Raw genomic sequence first — 14,081 nt, 5'->3', positions numbered from 1 at the left:
AAGTAAATGACAGTTGTCCCCATAGAAATGCAAGGTAGGAACTCTCAGCTCAAAATTCCCCACTGCTTGTTCATGTGTACAAGGAGGTTCATAAATAGATAATTCCAAAGTCAAGGCATGTCCCTTTTTTTAAATATACATTTCTATGTTTGTATTGAAATAGGTACTAATACATACATTTAAAAGTGTGCAAGTGTGCTGGTACACATGCTTGTTATAAACTCATAAGGGACCATGAATAAACATATGAAAATAACAGTGTCTGTCCTTGAAGAGCTTGTAATTGACTAATAGATGGTGAGCTTTAGCTAACCCCTGCTCCAACCCCTACTGAGATGTGCACTCTAAGGGCACTGGGCATAAAAAGAACTTAACTAGATGAGAGCAGGAAAAAATATTGTAGAATTAGGTGGAGAGTAGTCTACAATCTTGTTTTTGCCGACTCTTTCCAATCCCCTCTTTCTTTGCCCTGCTTTTTTCAAAGTGATAATTCTCAGCTTGGGGGAAAGGGGAGGAGAAATCAAGGGTGGCTTCATTGAGGAGATAGCACTTGAGCTGGATTTAGAAGAAACAAAGATTTCAACCAAAAGAGTCGTGGAAGGAACATATTCCAGGTTCTGCTCCAGACATTGAGGCAAGCTACACAGGGGCATGGAGATAAATGGTTTCATTCTCTGTGCTAGTATCCCTAGTGCCGAACACATTTTCTATCATACATTTTTTGTTGTTTAGTCATATTTCAGTCACGTCCAATTCTTTATGACCCCTGCTGGGGTTTTCTTGGCGAAGATACTGGAATGATTTGCCATTTCCTTCTCCAGCTCATTTTATAGATGACAAAACAGAGGCAACAGTGTTAAGTGACTTGCTTAGAATGACACAGCTAGTAAGTATCTGAGGCCAGATTTGAATTCATAAAGATGAGTCTTCCTGACAGCACAGCAAGCATTTTATCCACTGTGCCACCTAGCTGCTCCTATCATCTATTTGTCACTTAATAAATATATGTTAATTAATTTATAATAAAAAAAAATCAGTGGTCCATTTTGGCTAGGAAATTTATGAAGGGGAATAATATAATGTAGTAAGGCTAGAACATTTAGGTTGAGGCCAGATTGTAGAGGATTTTAAATGCCAGAGAGGTGATTGGAAGCCACTGATGGCTTTTGAGTGAGGCAGTAATATTGCCAGATGTGTGTCTTAAGGAGGTTATTTTGGTAACCATGTAAAGGGGTAAGTGAAGGGGTAAAAGACTTGAGACAGGGGGGAACCACTGTGGATGCTGTCCAGGAAGGAAGTAGAAACAATGGGGACCTTAAAAGGGTAGAGTTTATGGAGAGGAGGAGACAAGCATGTAAGATACTGTAGAAGTGAGATTGATAGACTTCAGAAATGGATTAGATATGGTCAGTAGTGGAGAAGGGGGCAGAGTCAAGATGATGATGAAGAGGCAGCAACTCAGCTGAAATCTCCTGACAACTCCAAACAACTTAATAATGATGCCTCAAATCAAATTCTGGAGTGTCAAAGCCAACAAAAAGGTTGGGGTGAGACTTTTTTCCAGACCAAGACAACTTAGGAGGCAGCAGAAGAGGTCTGTGATCAGGGTGAGGGCCAGCCCATAGTGAAACACACAGGGTAGCAACAGCAGCAGCAGGTTTGGGGAGCACCTGCAACAGTGGCAGCAGTAACTTCAAGAACTCTTAGCCCAGAAGTGGTAAGAGAGTCGGAAAACTGGTCAGAAAGAGACAACAAGGGACCCTTTGCTGGCTCCTGATGAAGGCATCTGTTGCATTGCCAATAAGCAGTTACAGGGCAAAGAGGAGCACAAGCACTTTTGGCCACAGGAGAGCAGGAGACCTGGTCACAGTTCCAGGGCCAAGAAGAGTGCTAGCTCTTGTGGTTGCAGGGAAACAGAATTCCTTTCTGGGTAAAGACCAGAATACAGATCAGAACAGTGACCACACATCTCCTTGTGTCATAACACTTTGGAGGCACCAAAAACATACAGACCCTCAGCTGTGGAAAGAGCAGCACAAAAAGCCTGAAGTTGGGGTCCCCAGGACCCCACCCCAGGAGGAGACACCAATATTAACATAAAATTAAAAGTTAGTAGTCAATAAAATTGTCAAACAAAAAGCAATTTAAAACTGACCATAAAAGTTACTATGGTGACAGGGAAGATTAAGACACAACTCAGAAAACAAAAATGTCAAAATAGTTGCATGTAAAGCCTCAAAGAAAAATATGAATTGAACACAAGACTAACAAGAATTTCTGGAAGAGCTTAATGGAGTTTTTAAAACTCAAATAAGAGAGATAAAGGAAAAATTAGGAAAATAAATAAGAATAATGTATTAAAATTAGAAAAAGAGGGTCAAAAACATGGAAAAAGAGTTACAAAAATACTGAAGAATATAACATCTTAAAAATAGAATTGGCCAAATGGTTAAAAAGAGAAGAGAATAAAAATTCACTTAAAAAAAGAAATTCTTAAAAAGCAGAATTGGCCAAACATAAAAGGAGACACAAAATATCAGTGAAAAAAATAATTCCTTAAAACTTAGATTTGGGCAACTGAAAGTTAATGACTTCATGAGACATCAAGAGACAATAAAATGAAGTCTAAATAGTAAAAGAAGAAGAAGAAGAAGAAGAAGAAGAAGAAAATGTGAAATATCTTTCTTTTGTTTAAATAGTGTGTTATTTTTCCCCAGTTACATGTCAAGAAAATTTTTAGCATTCATTTTTACAAGATTTTTAGTTCCAAGTTTTTCTCCCTCTATCTTTCCCCTTCTTCTTCTGAAAATGATAGGTAGTTTGAAAGAGTTATACATGTGTTATCATGTAAAAATATTTCCTTATGGGTCACAGTTGTGAAAGAAGAAATAGATAAAAAGAGGAAAAACACAAGAAAGTAAAATAGGTGAAAAAAATATGCTTCGATCTACATTCAGAATCCATCAGTCCTTTATTTGGATATGGATAGCATTTTCCTTCATGATTCCTTTGTACTTGTCTTGGATCATTATGTTGCTGAGAAGAGCTGAGTCATTCATAGTTAATCATCACATAATGTTTCTGATACTGTGTACAATGTTTTCCTAGTTCTGCTCAAGTCTTTCCAGGTTGTTTCTGAAATCTGCCCATTCCTCATTTCTTATTGTACAATGTATTCCATTATATTCATATACCACAGCTTGTTCAGTCATTCCCCTATTGATGGACATCCCCTCAATTTCCAATATTTTGCTACCACAAAAAGAGCTGCTATAAATAATTTTACTCATGTAGATTCCTTTTCCTTTTTATGATCTCTTTGGGATACAGACTTACTAGTGGTATTACAGGATCAAAGGGTATGCACAGTTTGGTTGCCCTTTGGGTGTAGTTCCAAAATTGCCCTCCATAATGGTTGGATTGGTTCACAACTGCATCAACAATGCATCAGTGTCTCAATTTTCCCACATCTTCTCCAGCATTTATCATTTTCCTTTTCTGTCATATTAGCTGATCTGATAGGTGTGAGGTGGTACCTCAGAGTAGTTTTAATTGCATTTCTCTAATCAAATGTAATTTAGAACTCTTCTCCATATGTTTATAAATAGCTTTGATTTCTTCATATGAAGGTCTTCATATGATTTCTTCATATTTGTTCATATCCTTTGACCATTTATCAATTGGGGAATGGCTTGTATTCTTATAGATACATGACTCAGTTCTCTATATATTTGAGAAATGAGGCCTTTATCAGAAACACTTGCTGTAAAGATTGTTTTTCATCTTTCTGCTTTCCTTCTAATCTTGGTTGCTTTGGTTTTGTTTGTACAAAAGTTTTTTTTAATTTAATATAATAAAATTATGTATTTTACATTTCATAATGCTCTCTATCTCTTGTTTGATCATGAATTCTTCCCCTCCCCATAGATCTGAAAGGGAAAAGGACTTATGTACAAAAATATTTATAGCAGCTCTTTTTGTGGCAGCAAAGAATTGGAAATCTAGGGGACACCCATCAGTTAGGGAATGGCTAAACAAGTTGTGGTATATGATTGTGATGGAATACTACTGTGCTATGAGAAATAACAAGCAGGATGATTTCAGAAAAATCTAAGAAGACTTATATGACTTCATGCAAAGTGAAGTGAGCAGAACCAGGAAAAAATTGTACACAGTAATACCAATATTGTACAATGATCAATTGTGAATGACTTAGCTATCCTGAACAAAACAATGATCCAAGACAATTCCAAAGGATTTATGATGAAAAATGCTAACCACTTCTGGAGAGAGAATTGATGAAGTCTGAGTGCAGATTAAAGCGTGATTTTTTCACTTTATTTTTCTTGGTTTTTTTTTTGCAACACTGCTAAAATGGAAATATATTTTGCATGATTTCACATACCTAATTTATATCATATTTCTTCCCTTCTCAATCAGTGAGAAAGGGATACTGGGAGGGAGAAATTTTGAACTCAAAATTTTAAATAAACAAATGTTAAAAATAAATAGTAATAAAATTTTTTAAAAGATATGGCCCATGAAAGAAGAGGGTCAAAGATCATTCCAATGTTTCAAACCTGTAGAACTAGGATCACTATGTTTCCATTAGTATAAACTGCAACATTTAGAGGAGGGGCAGTTATAGAGGGGAAGATGGCAACCTTGGAATATGTTTGAGGTATTAATTTGACATCCAAATAGACATATCCAACAGACTGTTTTGGTAAGTTTTTGTGCAAAAATCACAAATTATAACTATAGTGGAAAAAGCCCTAAGAGTCAAAGGATTTCAATAGTTATCCCAGGGCTACCACTACCTAGCAACAGAACCATGGGGAAATCAGCTCACTGCATCATTTCATCATCTGCAAAAAAGGAATAATAATAGTTATCTACCTCATAGGGTTGTTCTGAGAATCAAATGACATAATATATAGAAAAAATGTTTTGGAAAGAATAAACTGCTCACCCATGGAAAGTTTCTATAGCAAATGAAAAGCAACTAAGTTTCATTGTGAAAGGATATTTTGTGTTTCCTCCCTTTGAAGGATCTTTTGAATGCTATTTGCTAAATTCAGCCTTCCTTATAGGTATGATTTGCAAAGAACTCAAGATACATGACTTCAGGAGTGTCCTGGTAAATATTTAACTGTCTTTCTGGGGGTGAAAATGTATCCATGAAACAATTTTCAATTTGATTTGCATTATTAACATTATTTCCATCACTTTCTTAAGTCAAGACAATCAGCAAAAAAAAAAAAAAATCAAGCCCTGGTTCATAGTGTTTGCTGATTTTCAAGGTGAGTTTAACAATCAGCTCTGTGTAACTCCAGCACACTCCTGTGTGACTTAAACATAAAATTAGAGGAGAAAGAAATTACCTTTCTACTCTATGAATAAAGAAAGAGCTCACAACTAAATAAGTGATAGAATCACACTTGAAAAAATGGACAATTTTGATCATATAAAATTTGAAAGTTTTCACATAAGCAAATCTAATGTAAAAAGTATAAGGGAAATATAACTGGGGAAAAATCTTTGCAACAATATTCTTTGATAAGAAGTCTTTTTTTAAGATATGTAATGAATTGGTTCAAATTCACAAGACTAAGAATTATTCCCCAATAGATAAATAAATAAAGGATATAAACAAGCAGTTTTCATGGTAGAAATCCAAGCTATCAACCAGAACATGAAAAAATGCTCTAAAGAAGTAATAATTAGAAAAATTCCAGGTACAGTAACTTTGAGGTTCTACCTTATGGCTATAAGGCTGGCAAAGATGACAAAAGAGGAGAGGGGCTCTGGAAAAACAGATCATATGTTGAGCCGTGAATTGGTCCAACTATTCAGAAAAGCAGTTTGGAATTATGCCCCTTAAATGATCAAACTACATACTGTATAATCCTTTTAATCCAACTCTATCACTACTAGACTTATATCCCAAAGAATTAAAGAAAAAGGGAAAGGCTCTATAGGTACAGAAATATTTATAGCAGCACTCATCATGATAGCCCAAAATTGGAAATTAAAGGAGTATCATCCTACTGAGGAATGGCTGAACAATTCATGGCACAGTATTGTAAAGGAATATCATTGTGCCATAAGAATCAATGTAATGGACAATTTCAAAGGAAACTGGAAAGACTTTTCTGAATTGATGCATAGTGAAGTAAACAGAACCAAGAGAACAATTTATACAATAATAATATTATAAGGAAACCAAATTTGAAAGATTTTAGAACATTGATCAATGCCAACATAAACCACTACTTCAAAAGAATAAAGGTGATACATGCCACCCATCTCCTGACAGAAAAATAATGAACTTAAAATGGAAAAAAATAAATAAAAAACAAAGAGTCCCATAGTGGCTTATGTGGCAATTTGTTTTTCTAGACTATGTGGATATATGTTGAGCAATTTGTTTTAAGTTTTGTTTTGTTTGTAAGTTTGTCTAGTGGAGGGAAGGTTGCAAGAGGTGCATATTAGTGAAAAATATTTATTGCTGGAAAAACTTTTTAAAAATGAGAAAAATAGAAAGGTACTCAGAAAACCCTTTTGTCACCAAAATATCCTCAATGACTTATATATAATACCTAAAACTCCATCATTACAATTCATTCCTTTGAATGGATTATATCTTTGAAAAATTCTTGTTAAAAGCAACCATATTTGTGTGGAAAACACATTAAGTCATTATGAGTCATTAGCAGCTCAAGAATACTCAATTTTAATTCTCTAGAAACAGTAGAATCCCAGGACCCATAGTCATACAGCAGTTTGTATTGGTGGGCAGCTAGGTGGCACAGCAGATAGAGTGCCTGGAGGTGGGAAGACTCATTTTCCTGAGTTCAAATCTGGTCTGTCACTTACTAGCTTTGTGACCCTGGGCAAGTTAGTTAACTGTATTTGCCTCACTTTCATCATCAGTAAAATGAGCTGACGATAGAATGGCAAACCACTCTAATATCTTTGTCATGAAAACCCAAAAGAGATCAATACGAGTTGCATACAATTGAAATGAATGAACAACAACAATATTGGTATTTGAAAGGTGGATCTTCATTTCAGGAAAAATTTGTGACCTTGGATGAGTCAATTAACCTTGGGTCTCAGTTTCTTCACCCAGAAAATAAAAGTTTGAGCTAGAGAACCTCTAAATTCCATTGCAGTTTTAAATCTGTGATCCAATTATATACTTATAGCCTTTTAGCTTATTTTACTTACTTCTACCTCCCTTTAAGCCAAGGAGATCCAAGTGGGTTTTATGTGTCCTCAACATAAGATATTTCAAATCATTTGAGAAGTATGCTTTATTCTATTTAAACCTGTTCAAGTTTTATGTGTTTTGGTATTGAGTGCCCATAAACTGATTCTGCTCTTAAGAGGAATAGGCTAAGGAGTCACTGAGTGGCCTATACAATTATGGTATTCACATGGATAGACTTTTTTCCTTCCTAATTGTTCCTTCCATCTAACCCCAGGCAAGAGATTGAATATTATAGAAACATAATACTGAGGCATAAAATAATTTAATGATTTAGAGTTTGTGATTTTTTTTCCCTTTTGACAGAAGGAGAATGTTCTTCCATGTCATTAAGACAAAGTGGGTTCTCTGCAAGAGGTCATTTTAAACAAGTCTGCTCTGTGGTGTATGTTGTCTATGGCCTGCTGGCAAATGGATAGAGTCATTCAAACATATTAGTTGCCTCTTCCAGAGAATTTATATTCTCACTCTAATGAAACATGACTGCTTCCTCAACAGTAAATTATGTTGATTTTATTTAAATATTGTATGTGTCATCATGATAGGATCTATAGCATTGTGCCTCTGAAGGGAGAACCAAAGAGTTGCTTAGACTGGGTGATTGTTCTTGATGTGGTATGACCTCTAGCATATTGCATCTTCATTTTAAGCCCAATTAAAGAAAATGAATTCCTAAGAGTACAAAGGTTTTGATGGCCTAAGTTTTTAAGAATTTCAAAGGATTCTACTGAGAGGAAAATTTACTTTTAGATGGCCATTCTACAGTTCTTGTCAGGATACCAATTTGGAAAAAAAAAGAAAAGATTTGCAGTTACAGATAACACCAATGGCCAATTCCTATTTTTAATAATCAGCATCATTATAAAACTAATTGCATTTCATTGCTTAATCTACCATGGGCATAAATAAATGAGGAAACTATCATGTCTGCATATCACATATGTTATACTTAATGTTTAACCATAGGTTAATGTCCAACATTAACCTAAGCATTTGGTTAATGATAAATGTGAACAAAAACACCCATGTGATACATGAATACACTTTTGATTTAATGACTGCAAGTTTCCTGATCTGATTTTTTTTTTGTAATGATATATTTTCCAATGGAACACGAAGATTAGCTAGCTTTCCATTCTACTAGTAGGCATTCCATATGTTAAACATTAGCAGTTCTGTATCTACATCTGCATGTACATCTATATCTCTGTCATAGAAATACTGGAAAATACACATTGAAGAATGACATACAGAGGATTAGAGTAAAATATCAAATATTTTACTTGGTTTTCTTGAAGGATTTGCTATTTATTCCTAAAATGTAATGAAAACATAAAAATTCCTTCTGTCAAGTCAATGGACAAGCTTGGGTTATTTAAGATATTTTATTAAACTACCCCAAAGTACATAAACATCATTTATGGAATCCTATATGACATAATGATGCTTTATCTTTTGTTGATTCAGATAGGGATTTCTGTTCATCTTTTTATAAGTACTGATGGAAAAGCCTATGTATCAAAATAAAAACCACCAGACTCTGAGAAGGTAATGCTACATAAGTCCAGCCTATTCCTAGGATGAACATGGTCCTATAGTTATGCCTGATATAGAGTAGGCTTGTTGATTTTAGACTTGCAGTGATTTCAGCATGACTGGCTTCGAGCCTACTTCCCACTTTGCTAGGAGGCTAGAAAAAGCAAGAGCTGACTTGGTCAGTCAGGTGGCTCAGGACTGAGGTTGTAATGAAATGAGACATTCATGGTGTCATCTAACAGTTGATGGGTTAACTTAGCCATAGTAGGAGAAGGACATTTAGAGATATTCATTGAGGATGCAGTTGATTCAGTGGAGCCCAGCTTTCCTATGCTACCATTGGTTATCTGCTTTTAGAAGGCTGAGAGAAAAGTGAATGAATCATTTTTTTCAAAGTATTTATTAAGTGCTTACTATGTGTAAAGCACTGTGCAAAGCCTGGGAATATAAATAAACAAGCAAAATACTCCTTGCTCTCATATTCTAATAGAGGAACACACAACATATATGGTTTTCAGCTATAAGTCAGATGAAAAATCCCCATGGGTCCTTAGGGTATAGGGGTAAAGCAGAAGGTAATGCATTTAGGCATTTAATAAATGATTATTGATGGAATTATTGACCATTAATGCTATTTCCACTGATAAAACCATATGCGTTTATGATCTTGAACCATTTGGCAATGCTGAGCAATTTGAGATGTCTGCATCCAGGTCTGGGGAGGGGTGGTGGTCAAAGTGGTTTTGTGTAATCTGATTTGCCTGGCACATGCCTGAGCCAATTAAATCTTTTGGGGGAAGTTTCAATGCTTTTTAAGGAAAAAGTAGTCTAAACTGCCTAGGGAAGGTCTCTTTGGATATTGCTCTCATCACAAAGGTCATTACAGTATATGAGACAGTTGGAAATTTAGACCTGTTAAAATAGCCCTTCTGAGCCTCCTCTATAGCTGACTTAGTGGTGACATCCAGTGTGTTCCTTGGTAGAGTTGGCACTAAGTATCTGGGAACTATTACAAAAGAAGCTTAACTGGGCAGTTGATAGAAACAGAATCTACTTTGTAGCCTAATTTTTATTGACCCTTAAGTCCCTCTTCTAATATCACAGAATCATAAATTTAGACCTAGAAAGGTTCCTTGAGGTCATCTGGTCTAATTTGCTCATTTCACAGATGAGGAAACTGAGGCCTAGATGACCTAGTGACTTACCTAAGGTACCACAGTAGTAAGTGGCAGAATCAGGATTCAAACCCAGGACCTCTTGCTCTATACACATTTTACCCACTGCACTGCAGTGCATATTAAGGATCAGATCATATCCCAAATCTTTTGAAGAAATCTCTAAAGTGCATGCTTATATTAGTGTTTTTTTTTCACACCACTCCCCTGGGTAGATTTATCATATTTTGAAAATATCTCAACTTGTAGGAGACTTGGTTATGTATTTTACCAATTGTCTAATCACCAAAACTGGCATCCAAAATATGAGCCTATTTTTTCATGTACATAATCATGAAAGAATCTATATTGGCTTTGAAATTAAATGTATGAATAACTTTTCATTCAAGGCTAGGTTTCGCTCATTAAAGCTAGATTTGTGTTAAATTCCTAATGATACTTTTTAATCCCCCTTCACAATATGAAAAAACTGAATCAGGTTATCTGACATTGACACATATCTGATGCTATTATGTACCCCTTATCCATTCCCTTCCGTGGTCTTAAGTTTCATTGTATATTTGACAAGTCATGAAAAATGTATATTTACTACTGAGAAAAGCTCATAGAATTTTCTGTATTCCCCTCAAATTTATAAAACATATGTAAACCTCAGGGTGACTTTAGAGTTTTAGAAGTTAGGAAACCTGGGATTACCTGAGTTATCCTTAAATCTTTTAAGTTATAGACCTTAGGATCAGAAGGGACCCTAGAGGTCTTCCAGTCCAACCCCCACCACCATTACCTCCATTTTACACACAGGGAAACTGATGTACAGAAGAGTTAAGAGATTTGCCCAAAATCTCTTATGTTGTTCCATCTTTGAACCAATTCTGATGAGAATAAAGTTCATTTGTGCCCAAGGTCACACATAAAGGAAATGTTAGTGCTGAGATCTGAACCCAAATCTTCCAAACTCTAATTCTAGCATGTTATTTCCTCTGCTATCTTCATGCCATAGCCTGAAACAAAAGACCTATGTATATTTAGGGGATTTCTTACTCTTTTGACTCATTGTTCCCACCCACATGATTTGAGAACTTCAGTATCTGACAACCTCAGAATCTCCCAAGAAATCAATATCAACCTCCCTTATCTCCTCCATTAAGAGATGCCACATTGCAGGCTTCTAAGGCTAAAAAGGCTAACAGTTTTACTTACAAGTTAATGGAAATAGATAGAACTTACATAGAAGTCCACAGAAAGTGGTGATTGCCCATCTCGTTAGCTATCCTACCCCCTGACACCTGTACTTACAGTCTGTGTAACTTACAGTATTTTTTTAGGCAGGGCTTTAGTTGGGGGGACAGTTGGGGTTTGTTCCTCCATGTATATATGATCCATTTCAGTGCCCCTCTTCCTAACCAGCATTGCTCTCTGCAGGTGTTAATGCACATTAATCACCATCATATCTTTCTGCTGTTGACCTTCTCAGATATGATGCAGCTCTCTTCTTGACCACCACAAAAAGGGTGGTGGCCAGCTTGTTGCTGGTCCTATATGTTATCCCTCACAGACTCACTTCCTACACTTTCCTCAGTGCCCTTTTCTGACCATGCTGCTCCTAGGAAGTGGTTATTTTATTACTGGTTCCATTCACTGTCCTCTGCAGTTATACCATTCTCCTCCAGCAGAAGGTGCTCATACCCCTTCCCCAGGGGACCAGCTCTCTAATGCTGACTCTCAGGAACAATCTCAGCATACACTTACAGCTCAAAGACTTATCTTTATTTCTTATACTTAGGACTTCTTTTATATAAAGTATACACAGGTCAGTCATTATACAAGAGACTTCTCAGGGCCTATATGAATTAATTTTGTTATACCTCATAGACATGTCATGGATTCTAACCCCAAACGGGCTCATGGCAACCATCCAGTGCTTACCACAGTACCTGGTACACAGTATGCATTAAATGAATGGTTGTTGACTGATTAACCTTTTACCTTCTTTCTCCCCAAGAGTGTGGGAAGTATATCTCCTTCTTGAAATATCTGGGTAAGGGAGGAGGCACATCACCTGTGTGGGCACCTAAGTACCAGAAAGATATTTGTAATCTCTATCATGTAAGTATTGAAAAATATTGAAATGTCAAAAACAAGTATTATTCCATATACAAAGCTGATGTATTCCTGAAAAGCCATTGAATCCTATCAAGGTTCACAGATCTATCTTGTTCAACTTTATAGCCAACATAATGCTGAACAGTGCTTTACATGCAGCATGCTCTCAATAAATGTTTGATGAATGAGTATATGGACAAAATTCTACTATATCACTGGTGTCCATTACATAATTTTAGTTCCATTAATGGGAAATTTTAATATAGCTTTCTATTTAAGAGATACACTTGGTGACCATTACCCTCTAACACTCATTCTTCTCACACAAATATGCTGGTTTCTGAATTTATTTGTTTTGCCAAAACCCATTGACCATGTTTACACCCCATTTCTCATAGCAGCAGCAGTATCAAATAAATACAGAAGCACCTGACCCTGGATATTCATGGTCACCAGAGGTTTTTTTTTTCAATCTTCTAGGTTTCATCAATATATTGGGAACAATTTGAAAATGAAAAGGGAGAGGTAGAATGGGGTAAATTATCTCACATAAAAGAGGCAAGAAAAAGCTTTTACAGTGGAGCAGAAGAGGGGGGAGGTGAAGAGAGTGAGTGAACTTTATTCTCATCAGAATTGGCTCAAAGACGGAACAACATACACACTCAATTGGTATAGAAACCTACACAAAAGTAGGAGGAATTGGGATAAGAGAAAGGGGGTAGTGGTAGAAGGGAGGACAGATTGGGGCAGGGGGGAAGTCAGAAGCAAAACACTTTTGAGGAGGGTCAGGGTGAAAGGAAAAGAGAATAGAATAAATGGGGCGAGTGGAATAGGATGGAGGGAAATAAAGTTAGTCTTTTACAACATGACTATTTTGGAAGTGTTTTGCATGAGTGCATATGTATAACCTATATTGAATTGCTTGTCTTCTCAATGAAGGAGGGTGGAGAGGGAGGAAGGGAGAAAATTTGGAATCCAAAGTTTTAAAAATGAATGTTAAAATTGATTTTACATGTAACTGGGGAAAAATAAAATTATAAAAAAAAAAGAAAAGAAAAAAATACCCTTTCCATTCCTTATCCTCATCCTTGAACCCTTTTGTCTTAAAACAAATAATGTTTGCTGAATGAGGAAAGACACATCACTATTTTGATGGCCCTTATGAACTGTACTGAAGTAGTCTGACATTCAACTTGGGGATTGGGGAGGAAATCTAAAGGGTGTGACTATAAACTACATAGTGTTCTGCATTCAATTTGCCTAGGCCAGAGTCACTCTGATCTAGGCAGAAGTCTTTTGAATCCAATTACTGAATTCTTTCACTTACTTGTAAATAAAATGAGTAAAAATATTATTACAGCATGTTATAATGGATAGAGAGCTGGCCTTGGAGTCAGAAAGACCTTAGTTCAAGGCTTCTTTCTAACATCTACTGATTGTGTGACCCTGAGCAAGTCACTTAACTTCCTGTTGCCCCAGACAAATCTCTAGAGGTTTCAGAACAGCTTGAGGGAGCTTCCTCAATGGGAGTTCCAATGAAACCACAAGATGATCAAATGCATAAAATATATTTGAATAAAAAGATAAAATGTAAGTACAATATGATACAGAGAAATATAATGGATTATGGACTGGCCTTGGAGTCAATTCAAGTCCTGGCTTTGATATATACTGGCTGTGTGACCATTAACGCCTCAATTGATCTCTCAGGGCCCAAGGCAACTCTCTAAAATTATAAATTGTAGAGCAACTGTTGATCAGCATTGGTAGAAGGAATTTCCTCAGTGGGATTTATTTAAAGGGATAAAATTACAGGTTCTAGACACATATACAACATTTATGAAATGTCTCATACTGAAACTCTATACAAATAGGGATGAATATAGGATGTCCTGAAAATTTTAATGTCATTTTAAGCTATTAAAACCATAAGGTTTAAGTTTACACCTGTTCAACACCGTCAAAATCTTTCTCTCTCTCTCTCTCTCTCTCTC

This window comes from Vombatus ursinus, unplaced genomic scaffold, assembly GCF_900497805.2.
Source record: "Vombatus ursinus unplaced genomic scaffold, bare-nosed wombat genome assembly UNPS02014779.1, whole genome shotgun sequence".
Lineage (NCBI taxonomy): Eukaryota > Metazoa > Chordata > Mammalia > Diprotodontia > Vombatidae > Vombatus > Vombatus ursinus.
Note: the sequence above shows the minus strand (reverse complement) of the source record.